The following is a 16,009-nucleotide window of genomic DNA, read 5'->3' as shown; positions in this document are numbered from 1 at the left end:
GGATTAACAGACGTTTCTTTTTCAAGACATCCGGACCAGCGGCTGTTTCGTTTGTGATTTTCTTAACTCTCTCACTTATTTCCCCAGCGATTATAGATGGGGAATATTCATAGATAAAACTTCCTGAAGCACATCCTTCCGGTATTGGGGGGTTTGGTGGTCCGAATTTTCCCCAAAAGTCTTGATAAAATTTCTCCACTTCTTTCGCTTCAGGAGGTTGTTTGGTTGGTGCCAAGTAGGCCAAATCATTGTTGACAATAACGTCGGCTAACTTCCTCGGATACTCTTTGAACATATCCTGACAACGTGCATACAGATATCTTCGATATTGGTTTTTACTCTTTCCTATTTTATTATTGTTCGTCGCTCTCTTATTCCATCTTTGCTTTTTGTTTTGGGGCCTGTCTCCGTCCTCATCTTTTGTGTTGTTTCTCATTAACGCTCCCTATAGAGACATGCCGATAAATTCAATAATTTTAACCGCTAAAATCTCATTATTGCCGTTAAATTCATCCCACACTTTCTTCAATGTATTCTATATTCCTCGCGTAGGAGGGGAGGCTTCGCAAGTTTTTTCTATTTCATTCTTCAGACTACGCCGCCATTCACAAATCGATTCTTCGCTTATATCATCAATCACTTCCCGTGCTAGTGCATTGTCTGAGTTAAGAGGATCGCACCCTCCCTCTGTCTCTTGTCCTGAGTGCTCGCTTCCTCATTACTTACCTTCAACTTTTTCCTTTTGCTCTTAATTTGTTCTATTGTTTTACTGGTAAGGACTTTACTTATTTCCAGATTTCGATATTTGTGATCATTATAAACTTGATCAAGCTCCTTCAGGAGGGTTACCTCTTCTACCGTCCATATTTTATTGTTTATATTTGGGTGGTCCGTTCCCCTTCTTTTCTCTCTCTCTAGACGGCTTCGGAATGAGAACTACTCCATTTCCTTCAAAATAAATAAATATATATATATAAATAATTATCAATAAATACATAAATAAATATATATATGTCGGGTTGGCGTTAAGATTAGGGTTAGGGTTAGGGCCGTGAAACGAATCCTTATTTGGATTAGACGTTGTCGTTATGCAATAGAGGAGATATTTACTAGTGCAAATATGATTATTACAGAATTTAACAAGTAACCGCGATAAATACATACTCGAGAATCTAATGACAATAATCCTAGGCTCAATAACGAATCCGCGGTCAACGGGATATCGAACTTTACTTTTCGTTAACGACTGAGTTATACTCAATGTTAAAAAATGGAGTAATCACTGCGTGTAAGAACGATACTTCGATCGTTGATGGGATCGTACGAGAGAGTGTCTCTCCTTCACGGTGACGCTGTCGAGGAAAACTATGATAGGTGTGTCTAAGGGCACGAGATCATCGGATTCGTCGAGAAAAGCCTTCGTTCGGAAGGTGAGGGAAATTGGCGTTGCTGCTAATTGGTCAATCTCCATATCAGTGGTTAGAAAAGGGCTAACAGCCCTTGAGGGAAAGTTGCTAGCGGGAAGCGTCGTTCATGGAAGGATAGATTTCTCTTATCTTCCCGTAGTTGGGACAAAGACTATTTGTCTACTTGAAGGACTTTAGTTAACTAAGTCTTAAGTTTTATAACGGGCCCTCAGGCTAGCTAAACATATACTGTGGAGATGCGTTGACATCTGGCAATCATCTTACCCGAAGGGTAGAGTCTGCGTGTGGCGAGCCACGGGACAGAAACCGTTGGAATGTTTACTGTCGCGTGCCGCTACAACTATTTCTTTTAAGGATAGCTATAGAATTATTCCATGCCTTTGTTAGGCAAAACGTTCATCCCTTGACCGCGGTTACGTTCGGCGACTGGATGTCGCCTCGAGCCCAAGCTCACTATCATAAATTTCGAACAAATACAATTGGATTGAATGACGACAATTGCTTAATTACGGTTATGGTAGAATCTAGACTACAGTATTAAGGAGTTTTCCCAAAGTTCCGAAGGGAAGGCTCCGGTGTCCTTCCATCTCCGACATATATTATTGCGCAACCGTCTAAAAACAGGTTGCGCTTCTCTATAGAGTTACACAACACATTCATAACAATTGTGTTTGCTTCGCTTTTTGTAACGCCGAGTTCCTTTAAATTTTCGATAGTCTCAGGCGTTATGGCCCCTCCGCTTCCTAGTTCCGCAGGTAAAATGGCTCCCTCATCGACGTCATACTTGTTCTTTAATATATTCAGGCATGAGAAGTATTTGTCGATCTTTTCTTTTGCAGCTTTTTGGCGATAATCTCTGTTCTCGTGGCAGACAGTTACGTCGACCACGAGAATCCGTTCCTCGTTTTTCACCACGAGGTTCGGTTGGTATCGATTACTTCAATCTTTGATTCTAGATTCGACAAACACTTCATTTTGGACCTGTAACTTTATTGCGAAGGGAGTGTTTACCTTGTTATGCCTCTTGTTTCTTACTCCTTTTTTTGTGTTGATACAGTCCTAAAATGTGCCCCAGGGTTTCGGGCTGAGCATGACGTCTTCTACACATAAAGTTTATCCTTTCATCCGCCCGGATAAACGCTCTGGCGACGAAGTAGCGCAAGACGAAGTTATAATTCAAATAATAAATCGGTTTGCCGATCTAACGGTTTTTTAGGGAATGAAGAAAGGGATTGAAACACCTAAAACATAAGAGAATCCGTTCCTTTGATTCACAGTTGGACGACATGGCTATTGAAAGGATTATGAGATGGAATGGTTGGATAAATTCTTGGATAACACACAAATTTAATTTGGAAATAGATAACTCAAATATTACCTCGGACGCAGTGCTTCTCGGTCCCGGAAGCGCTGTAGCGGATTCATCCGCTTCGGAGCGGACCATAGTTGATGACTTGGCTATGTCCCTGGACTTGAGCTTCAAAATAATGGTGCCGTTAATGGGAGACAGCGTTGCTTGTCCGGTTTGCGAGAAAAGGGATGTCCACCTTTCCTTTATGATGTTGGGCGACTTGGACAAGCACCTTAGCCTACATCATGTGGATGCCCGCAATCGGTGGGAATGTATACATTGCGGAAGGAGTTTCCCGAAGCCTCATGGGACAAGTTGTCACATCTTACCTTGAAGAACTGGACGTTGGTCCGGGAATCGGTTGCTACTCGTTACTGTGCGGTGTGGGGTCGCGTATATGCTTAGCGAGGGAGAAGTTCTTTTCCTATGGCTGCTCCTTTGGTTAGGTGATTAAATCGAAGGAATTTTATTCACGTGACACTATATGGTCACTGGTAAGTGCACTTTTCAATGGCACGTGATCTGGCTCGAAGGTCCATGTATTTTCGATCTTTCTTGGGGAGACGCGGTCGCGAGAAAAAGCGTCAACGGGAGTCGTAAATTCCCGTTACGATTATAAGAATGGACACCGCGAATAGATCGACCCCCTTATTTCTTGTGGGATAATGGAGGTGATTGTTGTGATATAAAACTGCGATTAACAGGGTTATAAAATTTATATTTCCAATAACTTAATACACTAAATAGTTACACCATCACGTGTGATATAAATGTCGGAGACGATACTTTGACGTATAAGGCCCCGATATATGACCACAATGCTCTTTTGAAGTAGAGTAAGATCCTTACAGTTGAATATAAGCCGGAGGTGACTTTCTTGATGTGGCAGAAGTAGCAATTGAATAGACTAAGTATAGATACGAAGTGACTGCTCTGTAGCCTAGAGCACAAGTCTAGAGGGATGAAGTGACTGCTCTGTCGTGATGAGAACAAGTTCGTTCGTTCTTGTGTGATTACAGAGGAAAGCTCGCTGTGGGTGTGTCTTTTGAACTAAGGACGTGGATTCGTTGTTCACACTTTTCGTCAGGAAAGTAGGAGTAACGATCCGCGATGACCACTGTTAGAGACAACATTAATGAATGAAGATTGGAGGAGGAAGCCTCCTACCGACGTGGCTCCGGGGTGACCTTGTTCATGGGAAAAACCGGCTTTTCCGTTAGACATATATCCACCTTTTCCGTTAGGTAACTACCCGTTTTTTAATTTGTAAAAACGTGCAATAAACCTAAGGACTGTTTTCAGTACCAGCTATAAAAATACTTGAAAATACTTGCAGGATTAAAGGTTCCTGCAAACTAATAGGACTCGGTTTATGGTGGGGCCTCAGGTTTGTTGAGGGTCCGTATTATGGTGCTTAGGCCTTGATGTTCGGACAATGATGGACGCCGCACGGACCATCTCACGCGACGTAACATATTCTACTATTATGTATTTTTTAAAGACCAGTCATTTTAACTAGTAGAAATAGCTACGTCTTAAATGCCGGCAGTTCTAGTGTTAATACACATCGCGAAGAAAGTACGCGAGAAGTAATGGAATTATGCCATCAAATAAACGTGTTAACAAAACAATCCGACGAAGAAAGCGCTAAATTAACTAAAGAAATAGAGTTCTTAGGAAAAATAATAGCTGAAATGAAGCTAGGACTAGGTAGTAAAGTGATAATAACGGAAGACTTCGATACCATTGATACCACTCTAAACCCTGCACGTCAAAGATCGACTCACACCCCGTTTGCACCACAAGTAGAGATAGATAACGACAGTGACGCTGACCAACTCCAAAACAATGCCAGCGCACAATATCCTTTGTTATCTGCTAAAGACGCGATAAGATATATTCCAGTCTTGAACGGTGATGATGATATTGAAATTGAAGAATTCATCAACGAAGTTCGAGAAATAAAAAATGAATGTTTACAAAAAGAATTATTGCTGATACCTATTAAAGTAGAAAAGATCATAGGATAAGCCGCACAGAGTATTCGTAATATTCCAATCGACAATTACGCAGACCTTTTCGAAGCATTAAGAGCCAACGTAGCAACTCAAGTAACCCCAGATAAGTATACCGAAAAGCTACACGACATAAGGAAAGAACGCGATGAAACAATGGAATCATCTAATATTCGATTCAGACGCGTATTAAACAAATTAACTTACGCCATCACCAACGAAAATCCACAACCATTAACAAGACGTATCATGCTTGATGTTACAATGAGAAAAGTAGGACGAATATACCTAAAAGGACTACGCCACGAAATCAGACGAATCCTTTTGGGCAGCGAACCAACATTACTAGATGAACTGGAACAAAAAGCTACTAATATAAAACGACACCTACGAGAAGAACAAAGAGATTGGAGAGGAGGCCCCAGTCGATTACCTACGAACCGTTTCACCAACTACTAAGATATAACAAACCGGCACCATCAACAGGGAACATCATGAAACCTAACGAAACGAAGACATTTATGAAAGCAGAATAAACACCACTAGTGCAATCTAAATGCTTCAAATGTGGAAAGATTGCACTTCAATGCCGAAATATTCAATCACCCAGCCAACGAAATCTCCCGCCAGCGCGAAAGAATCAAACCAACATAAAAACAGAAACTTAAAACGAAACGACGGATGACCAAGAGAAATTCCAAGAGTTAACACTACAACAGGCGAACTTCTCATAATACAGTTTAACACAAGAACTGGACATGTAACACACATAATCGATACAGGAGCAGGAATCAACCTATTGAGAGAGAAAAAAATAGCGGCAGGCAGAGAGGACGCGTTTACGTCCCTCCGTGTCCTGCAGACTTGATAACAGCGAAGAGCGGAAGAAAAGCGACAAAAAGTGGACCAGAGTGTTGTGCCAGTGCGCGAGTGCACAGTGCGCAAGAAAATTAGTGAGGAAAGGACTGGATGGGGCAGGAAAGCATGCAAAAACTCAGTTCTATCGACAAAACAGTAAGGAAAACAGGCGCCGGCAGCGCCCCCCCCCCCCACCCGGGTACGCCTGGTGGCACGCGCGGCCCGAGAGCACGTGAGCGTAAGGCTGCTGCACGTTGAAGGTCCCGCGTTCTGCGAGGAGAATACTACTAGTCAAAAGCAGTTTCTGAAGGAAGGAATGGAGCTTGCATCAAAGGTAACCAGGAAATCCATGAAGATCACAAATAGGGTGGATAAACCACAGAATTCAGGCATGGATCGGGTCATGGCTCCAAGCGCCGAATCAGATGCAAGAAACACCACGGCAGGCAATTCGCAGGGAAGTGCGAATTTGGATGTAGAAGAGTTGTTAGCCTATGGCACCTGGAGTGGCCTATGACGTCTGGAGGAGGACGGGCGCCCATCATTTCGCACTATCCTTAAGCGGTTAAACCTCTACATTATATATATACCTCCCAAAGGCGCGTGCGCCCATCAGGAGAGTGCACGGTGTCACGCTTCCATTTTAGAGCTGGGACACCCCAAAAAGCATGATAGGGGGAGAAGGAGCGTCTCTTAGCTTTCGAGAGGAAATTCGAAGAGCTTATGAGAGCCATATAAGAACGCCTACAGGACTGGCGACATAGTCCAGAAACACGGTAGAGGGAGGCAACCACGGTAGCTGGTAATGCCGCCCAAATAACGTCGCCCTCGAGCCAGCAAGAGGGTGGTGAATGGATGGTGGCCGAGCATAAGAAAAAGACGAAGGGAAGAGACTAGGTGCTGCGAAGGCGACTTGGGCCTCGCAACGAACCCCAGCAGGATAACAGGTGCATGAGACCAGCAAGGTCACCACCTTGGTCAGCACCGCTCCCCCCTCCCCCTCCCCGGTCATCTGCGGTGACCGCAACGCTGAGCAATGGGACGAAAACATCATATGCCGAAGTGCTGGCGACGGCTAAACAGAAAGTCCCGCTAGTCAAGCTCGATTTTCAAAGAGTTAAAATCAGGAAGGCCATGACTGAGAGCATTATCCTAGAAGTTCCCGCGGATAAAGAAAGGGAGAAGGCACCCGCGCTTGTAGCACGGTTGACAAGCCCTGCATCCGACCAAGAACGAAGGAGCTGAGAGTAACTAGGATCGACATATCGGTCGGCAAGGAGGAACTTCGGGACACCCTGGCGAGGGCCGGAGGATGCAAGGCACTGGAAGTTTGAGTAGGAGACATCAGGACCTCCAGAGGTGGCCTTGGGCCAGCCTGAGTAAGGTGTCCGACAGCAGCAGCGCGGAAACTAAGTCAAGTGGTATTTTTGCGGGCTGATCAATGGCTAGGGTCAAAGCCCTCCCAAAGAGGCCCTTTGGATGTTATCGATTCTTAGAGCTGGGACAAGCGATAGTGACCTACGGACCTACGGTAGACCAGGGGCAGCTATGCTACATGTGCGGAGGCATCGGTCATCAGGCCAAGAGTTGCCCTGCCTCCGTGCCCAGGTGCCCGCACTGTGAGTCGCTTGGTGCGTCTGGCACCTACAGAATGGGAGGGGCGGCATGCGTTCCGCCGAAAATTAAGGGACGAGCCGGATTCGGGAGCCTGCTACGGACAGGAGATAGGGTGGCAACGCGGAAGATCTACCGCAAGAGAAAGAAAGGATCACGAGTGCGGTAGATGGCCGGGGGGCGGCCATGCATATGGATTTGGTAAAGTAGATTCATGCGGCTCCTCCACACCAACTTGGAGCGATCGAAGCGGGCACAAGATCTGCTCTTCCAGATGATAAGGGAGAGCAGGGTTGCCCTGACAGTGGTAGTCGAACCCTATCGTATACTAGACACTCCTAACTGGGTCAGTGACCTGGACGTCTTAGTCGCTATGACGTGGACGTCAGCACCGGGCACACTCACCGTAGGGAACTTGCTCGAGCAGGGCAAGGAGTATGCCCTATATGTCTCTCCGAACAGTGACTTGGTCGCGTTTGAGGAGTTCCTGGACCGGGTTGGCGATTGCGTGAGACGATACCTTTCACGTCAGGTCCTCGTCCTGGGAGACTTTAATGTTCATTGTTCCTTGCAAATGGGGTACCCCCAATGCTTCCGGTGGGTCTCAGGCTGGAGAGTAACCGAAGGAGTTGCGTCTCTCTCGGACCACCTGTATATATTCATCGAGGTCGGAGCGGAGACAATGCCTGCGAGAGAGAACCGCGGCATTGGGAGAACGGAACGCTCCCGCCCGCCATCAAGGCGGGCCGCCTTGGCAGGGCGCCTCAAGGATAGAGACAAAAGCGATTAAAAGCGGTTAGAAATTATTAAAGGCCGTTAGAAGTGATTAGAATTAATCAGAAGAAAAGAAACAAGCGGGACTTCCGGTTTGGTGCGGGGCGAGGGTAACACGTACGGAGAGCTCTAGAAAAAGTGCGAAGTGTGAAGGAAAAAAGCAGAATGAAACAAAAAGTGACACGAAGAAGGAAAATAAAGGGTGAGCATACGAGGGGAAAGTGAAAGAAAAGTGAAAAGAAGCCAGGAACGAGAGGAAAAAACAAATCAGAGAAGGCAGAGGAGAAGAGGTTAGGAAACAAGACGCGCGGCAAACAAAGGAAGGTAGAGAAACATAGATAGCAGCAAGCAGAGGAAGAGCATGGAATGTGTGCAAATCGGAAGATGAAGTAGAGCCCAAGAATACGCTGGATAGATACAGTTGGTCAGAAAAGGGGACTCCAACCAGGGAGAGAGGAATGGAAATAATGAGGAAAATGTGGAGGAAATAGAAAAAGGGTTCGAGGCAATGATATCGGAAATAAAAGGGATATTCGAAAAACAAGTGGAGAAGCTGTTGAGAAAAATAGAGGAGTTCTAGATTTTTCTCAACACTTTACTACATGGAAACAGAATACTGACATACCCGAAAGACTAGAAATGGAAGCAAATAATTTCTTCTACCAATTTACCCGAGACGAATTAGGAGAATTCTCAGAAGCAAAATGGCTTAAGAAACTCCACGGAATAATACAGAAAAACAAAAAGATAAGTATAGGAGATATCGCATTCTCAAACTAGAAAAGAGTCAAATTAAGTTTATTCTTCTTTATTTCAACGATACATATAAACCAATCACATTCGCATGGAATCCAATACAAACTCTAACTCAAGAAGAAATCGAACAAATTATAAGCGAAAATCATAACGGGACTATAGGATACTTAGGCATCCAAAAGACCTACCAAAGCATAAAGGAACGATATAAAATTCCAGATTTACTAAATAAAGTCGAAGAATTTATAAAGAAATGTGAAGGTTGTCAAAAAGAGAAATTAAGGCGGATTAGACAAAAAGAAGAACCAATAATATCTGACACCTCATTACAACCTAACGACAAAATTGCTATGGACATTATGAGACCTATGACAAAAACTAAGAAAATAAATAAATTTATACTCTCAATGCATGACGAACTGAGAAAATACTTGGTCCTAGTACCACTAAAGACATAACAGAGAGAATCCATTATAAATGCACTCTTAGAACACTACACTGCCACACACTGCGGGCAAGATGGCAATCAGATGTCCGCACCTCCTTACTGCGTACCCTCAATACTCTTAAGAACCTACAATAAATCACAGGAATATTCTAGCTAAGGTCCTTCGGACCGAACAAACATCGTTTTACTGAATCGTTTCTCAAACTTATTATTTACTACGGAGAGACATGAAAAAGAGTTTTTCTCACGTACGATACTTCACACTGGCGACTTTCTATCGAGGGTGGCTAAGACCCTTCCTAATCCACCAATCCTCTTTTATGCAATCCTCTTTTAGCAATGTCTACTGTCCTCACTTTCCTGACCAAAATTGTCATCAACAAATCCGATGGTCCCTTGCGTTAGACACACAGCATCGTCACTTTTACCTCACTTATTCTTCATGGATAGAATAGTCAAGATGTCATTATCGGGTTTCTACTCTTAAATCAATCACTCACTTAACTTATACATACGCATTAGTGTAATTATCTTCTTTACAAGGTTATTCGAATAAACCTGTAATATACCTGTTAATTCAGTGTAAACTCAATTGAACCACCTCTATTATCGTAACAGAAATCAGGGGATCGATCAGTTCGTGGCGTCGATTATCTAATCGTAACGCGAATTTACGACTCCCGTTGACGTGCTTTCTCGCGATCGCGTCTCCCCGCGAATGGTCGAATACACACTGCACCTAAAACAATTGTTACAGACCAAGGACAAAGCTTCATTAGCAAACACATGTTAAAATTCGAGGAAGCATTTAGGATCAAACACATTGAAACCACTAGTTTCCACCCTCAGTCACATAGGTCTTTAGAAAGTACACATGCCGTAGTAAGAGATTTAATCCGTACAAATCTGCATGATAATAATGACAAAGAATGGGGTGAAATATTAAACTTCATATGTTTGGGTTATAATACAGCCGTATACGAAGGTACATATCCTCAGCAATCGCGAAAACTTCGAATCTAACTTACAATGTTTTCACTCTGGCAAAATCAACTAAATAAATATTTAGATATCGCGAGAAAAACATTAATAAACAGTAAGAAACGATACCTTAGAGACCAGGAACGAAAGATAGTTCGAACTCAAACGGTGTTTAAAGAAGGAGATTTTGTAGCAATCCATAGTGATCACAAAAAAGACAAATTAGACACTGAACGGTCAATAGGACCATACAGAATCTATTCTGTCGAAATCCTTTATTATGAAATCATAATCGATGATATTATAAATAAAATACACGGTAACAGACTTAAAAGTTATTTCCAGGACATTTATCATAACCATTATATTGGTTTACGTTAAGTATAGCGAAGAAATTAATGTATTACCTTTAGATGGAAGTGGAATATTCCATAAGAAAGTTAAACAAGCTTATTTATATTTTAACGAAGTTAACATATATGATATGTAGGAATAGATATAAATGATGGATACAAAAAAACTTAATCATATGAAAGTAAATGTAATGTTTATTGAAAAAGTGAATAACATAATGAAACAACTTCCCTAAATCAGCTCGTAAAAAATTAGAAACGGTAGCCTATCAATTACGACTTATAACACATAACCACACATTAACTAAAAGAGGATTATTGAATATTGTTGGATCCATATCAAAAAGTTTATTTGCAACCCTTGACATGACGATTTAGATTTAATAAATGCCAATATTGATGGACTCTTCCTAAAAGGTAATGAATTAAAGACTATGGTAGCAAACCAAACTACACTCATACGCAAAATTATAAAATCCGACAGTATCAAACTAATCGCTGAAGTAAGAGTAAAATTTGACGAATATATAGTTAATACCACTAGAGAAAGACTAATAACAGATTTGATAATTCAAGCTGAAAGCGAAATTTATTATCTTCGTCTTCAATTCGATGAAGTATTCAACGCTAAAAATATAGGGAAAGTGGGACTTCCTAGTCCTCAAATTATTGATCGTGTATTATTCATTGAAAATTACAAGAGAGCACTAAGACACTACCTTTACAATACAGCATTAGAACCGAAATATGAAAATTATCAATTTATACTAGTGTAACTGCATATGAGTTAGAGGACGATGCGAATTGAGAGCGGCTCATGTTGACACCGCCTTGACGCATGAAACGTAACGATAAATAAACGCCGGGAAAAACAATGTCGCCGTACGTGCAAACGTTGATCAAAGATGAATTCGAATTTTCCGACTCTCCCTCGACCAGTATAAATAAGCGGAAGCAATCGCAAGCGAATCAGATATTATTCGAGTTTCACGAGTTATTAACAGAGTTATACGAGTTATCGAGTCATCTGCGAGCGTTTATACACTGTCTCTAGCTTCTCTCGACAGTATTTATATTTATATTTATTAATTTATTTAATTTATTCCAAATATATTTGAAGGGTTGCAATAGCAATCTATCGTTCTCGTTATTCTATATTACAATCCTCTACTCCATCCACCATACTAGATATATCGAAATTGACGGTATTCGCTATCAAGACCAAAGTTTTCTTCACAATAACTGTACTTATTAACGGGCTTGGCATGGGATATAGTGCGAGTATTCCCCATACCAACCAAAAGAGGCCAAGCATTTCTGGCACCAGTATTTGAACATCCAATATTTATATACATGAACATTGCTAATGAATACCTCGATAAAAATTGTAACATAAAAATAGGAATTTGTTGGGAACATGATACATTTACACTGTACATGTGAATGTGTGTGTAAGCGTCAGAGGCCTTAGTTGGGACAAAAGACAATAGTCAGTCGTTAGAAGCATCTAGAAGAGTCGGTTGACAACAAGCGTGTGTGCGAGTAGGATTTCAAGGTCTTTAGAGTATAAGATGTATGTATAACTGTTGTGTGTTAAATAAAGAAAATTATTTGTATTTCCGAATTCCTTCGATATCTTTACAGAATTACAATGTGCAAACAAACTCACGCGACACATGACAAGAAATCTATCCACGACTGTGCGTCAGGAATAATTAACTTTAACAAAAGAATAAACATTGGTAAGTTTGCCGTTTATAAAATCGAACATATAACTTTCATTCCATTAACAGCTGAAAACCAACATATAGCTATACCAAAAGAGGAAAATGAAATACATGTACTTTAGAAGTACAAATTTGTAAATAGAAAGACCTTCCATAATTCAGTCACCTGGTGAACAATGTAATATTCATAATATTGAACGATAGTATAATGAAGATAGGACAATCCAAAGTCAATATAACATTTGAATATAAACTCAAGACGATTCCCTTTGAAAATGATACAAGAATAGATTATTTGTTAGACAAAATCGAAAGAACACCTAGAATTCCTAGTAACATACCAGAATATGAGAATAACTTAGACCAAATATCAGACCAAATCAATCAGCTAACGAATACAATCTCTTAAGTCATGTGGACTCACATTTCTACAAATGGCCCGTTATATTGCAGGTATCTACCCTCTCAATAAATTAGGAATATTCGATGTACTTAAGAAATGTTTACCTACAAAACCATATATTCATTTACTATGTTGTAAAACTAAGAATAACATCCAAAATATTGCGACGAATCCAACACCTTTAAACATATATACAGAAATACCACAAACAATTTAACCAGCTGCCACTTGAACGAAGAAGATGAAACAAAACACTTGGAACATATTCAGATGAGGAATACCAAGGCGCGATTCCACAAATCCATAATGAAGAAACGTTAAGAATTAGGAGGACCAAAATAATTCTAAGGGGGGAATGTGACGGCTACCGCACCTCAAATGACCCAGATAGTCATCAGATTTTGTACACGACACCCACAACTTCCAACATCGCCCCTCAGCGCCTATACTTTTAGGATATAAAAGCCGAGCATCTACCCAGAAATCGCAGTCTTGACAAATCTTGTTGACCCTCGGTTATACTTCGGAATTATATGCTAACGTTACATATTATAAATCTATTGTATTCTTGTACTTGATCAATAAATATTGCAAACGAAGATACAAGAGTTGGAGATCCTCCTCATCTCATCATTTTTTTATTTTCTTCTCACGAATTTTACGTGATACAAACATAGTCGAGAAGCAAGAAGGTCACTGGTGATCGTGGATTGTTGATTGTTAAATAAGTTATATTGTTGAACGTCACCGAGTATTTCTTGGGCACCTTACACCAAACACCATCTCATGTATATTATACAAGTCGAATGACACGAGTCTGAATTAAAATAATAAATTCAAGAATCCAAATAACAAACAGTTTTGTAGCGACACACGAAACGGAGATAACTTATCTCAAGCGCTCATGTTGATAGGCGCATCAATACAGAAAATGAAAGTAACACGAGAAGTTAAATTAATTATAACAAATGAATATCCATGACACATTTCGTTGATTTTGCAAGAATAATTACAATAATAAAATTTTATTCACTTACATAAAAAGTCAGGACATCGATGCATCATGGCACGCACCTGAAACATACCAATAATTAATAAATGGTTAATAGTCAGAAATTAAAACATTAATAATAAACGACGATAAATAATAATAAATAAAACCCACAATGTTTGTTAAGAGAACATGTTGTAAAACGTGTGGTAGTTTAATGACGAGATTACTCGATATTGAAGCCGTCAAATATATTTTAAAGCAATTATAAATACAGAGAAAACGGTAGATTGTACGATACTGGTCGTTAAAAGAATGTTCTCTAAAACGCTCGGCTCTAATTCACTAAGACCGTGTGTAACTCACTGAAGAGATCGCGCGTGACTGAGACTGATGAAAACTGGTCACCTTAAGATCAATTCGTTTATTTATGCTGGACGACGGTGTACCGGTAAATTTCCATTCGCCTTTGTTAGACGGTTCCATGAAGCGGCGACATTGTTTTTGCCCGAATTTTACTTACTACGTCGTAACGTTGTTGATACTCCGAGGCAAGACCACACGTGGCTCGATTTGTCCTCTAGCTAGTATGTCGCAACAATATTATATAAATTTGTAAGTATGGGATGCGGAAAAAATTAAACGAGTCTGAAAAAAGCAAATTCCTGAACTAAAACAGCGACTGTTATTAGTAGCAAAAATATCGAAAGTAATATGAAGAAGTAGTAAAGTAATACACAATTTCTTAGAAAATGATGAAGATTATGACAAAAAGAAAAGTACTTGTCAGTCGTCATCGTTATCCGATCGTGATAAGTGAGCAATTTTGCGTGTAGCAAATTGTACCTCGCAGTAAATCGCGAAGGAAATAATGGAAAAATCTAATGTTAGTGCCAATGTTTCAAGTGTTCGTTGTGTTCTACTATCGTGCAAAGATATTAAGAGGCTAAAATTGAAAAAGAAACCTTCGTTAACAACGAAACACACAATAGAATGTCTACGCGTTGCAAAAGAAAGAATACATTAGAAAAAGAAATGGAGAAGGATACTACTTTCAGACGAAAAATATTCAATTTGCATGGGCCCGATGGGTTCCATCTAATGTTATTTTCATGATACAAGAAAAGAGACAATGTCAGCAATTCGACGACAAATGGGAGGAGGCAGCGTGATGGTTTGGGCCGGCATTGGTTATGTCGGCAAGACAGGTATCAAGTTCATCAATGGGAGAATGAATAGTGTCGGATATATAAATTTAATCGAAGAACAAATAAATAATTATGCAGAACGCGTTCCTGGATCTGATTACATCTTTCAACAAAATAATGCACCTGTACACACATCAAGATTGGTCCAATCATACTTTAATGAAAGTGATATTTCTATTTTGCCGTGGTCTGCGCGTTCCTCGGACCTTAATATTGAAAATTGCTAGGCAGAACTTGTTCACGACATATACGCGAGTAGAAAGCAGTATCAACACGTACAAGAATTAAAAAATGCAATTGTACGCGAATGCGATACATTGAGTCAAAATTATATTCAGAAACTATATAAATCGATAGCAAATCGTACATAGAAGATTCCTCTTTCTCCACCACCTCTCCAATATCGTTACTAAATTCTAGAGGCTTCGCATTCTTCTTCGGGGAGCAGAAGTACCCGACGTGCCTTTTCTTTTATTCTCCTGCACCTTTCATTGTCTCCTCCAACTTTGAACTCGCTGTCTTCGTAACTCTGGTCCCCGGTCGTATTTTCCGAACGGGAAGGGGCCCAGGGACCCACCCTCCTTTCGACGTTTGCCCACTCACTGGATGACCGTCGAGTCGAGCCTGAAAGGCCACTCGAAACACCGACGGAGCCTGGGGGCTCTGAAACCCGCTGCGCCGTAATTCTTTCGTCTGTCATAAACTTATCCATATTTGTTTAAATGATGAACATAGTTTAGGGTTATAGCCAGATTCGTTGTACTAATATGCCACGTCTTTCCGAAAAAATACTAATCGTAATCCATAAGCAAAGCCAATCATCAGAACAGAAGCCATTGTCACGGGGAATTCGACTATCTGTGCGATAAGACAGGCAAATTCCAGGCGCCTTATCATGAGTGAGCACCGAAGAAGTGTCCAGTCTCTCTACCCGTTCCCACGGACATACGACAAGTGTAACCAAGGTCTTGTCCCACTCCCACGAATAAAAAAATACAAATACTACCGCCAAAATCGTCCGCCAAGTCAGTCTTAATCAAACCGAGTCAGCACGAATTACTGTACAAATTGAGTAAAAAATAAAAGAACGTGACATTTTGGCG

At 40.9% G+C, this 16,009-nt stretch overlaps 2 long non-coding RNA genes across 3 annotated transcripts; one reads left to right on the top strand and one right to left on the bottom strand.

The window, feature by feature from the left end:
• Nucleotides 1-418: 418 nt before the first annotated feature.
• On the bottom strand, nucleotides 419-14,184 carry LOC110120178. 2 transcript variants are annotated; one of them, XR_007227612.1, is made up of 6 exons: nucleotides 13,873-14,184; nucleotides 13,745-13,781; nucleotides 3,108-9,982; nucleotides 2,806-3,016; nucleotides 2,439-2,668; nucleotides 419-948 (listed from the first exon to the last, which is right to left on the bottom strand). It is a non-coding gene; the product is annotated as an uncharacterized LOC110120178 (long non-coding RNA). The 2 variants fall into 2 exon arrangements; XR_007227611.1 differs by having other exon boundaries at nucleotides 2,806-9,982.
• LOC110120190 lies at nucleotides 12,105-13,306 on the top strand. The gene is made up of 2 exons (XR_002308815.2): nucleotides 12,105-12,150; nucleotides 12,222-13,306. It is a non-coding gene; the product is annotated as an uncharacterized LOC110120190 (long non-coding RNA).
• Nucleotides 14,185-16,009: the final 1,825 nt, after the last annotated feature.

The sequence above is a fragment of the Bombus terrestris genome, unplaced genomic scaffold (assembly GCF_910591885.1).
Source record: "Bombus terrestris unplaced genomic scaffold, iyBomTerr1.2, whole genome shotgun sequence".
Lineage (NCBI taxonomy): Eukaryota > Metazoa > Arthropoda > Insecta > Hymenoptera > Apidae > Bombus > Bombus terrestris.
The sequence above is the reverse complement of the archived record's forward strand: the minus strand, read 5'-3'. Positions and strand labels throughout refer to the sequence as shown.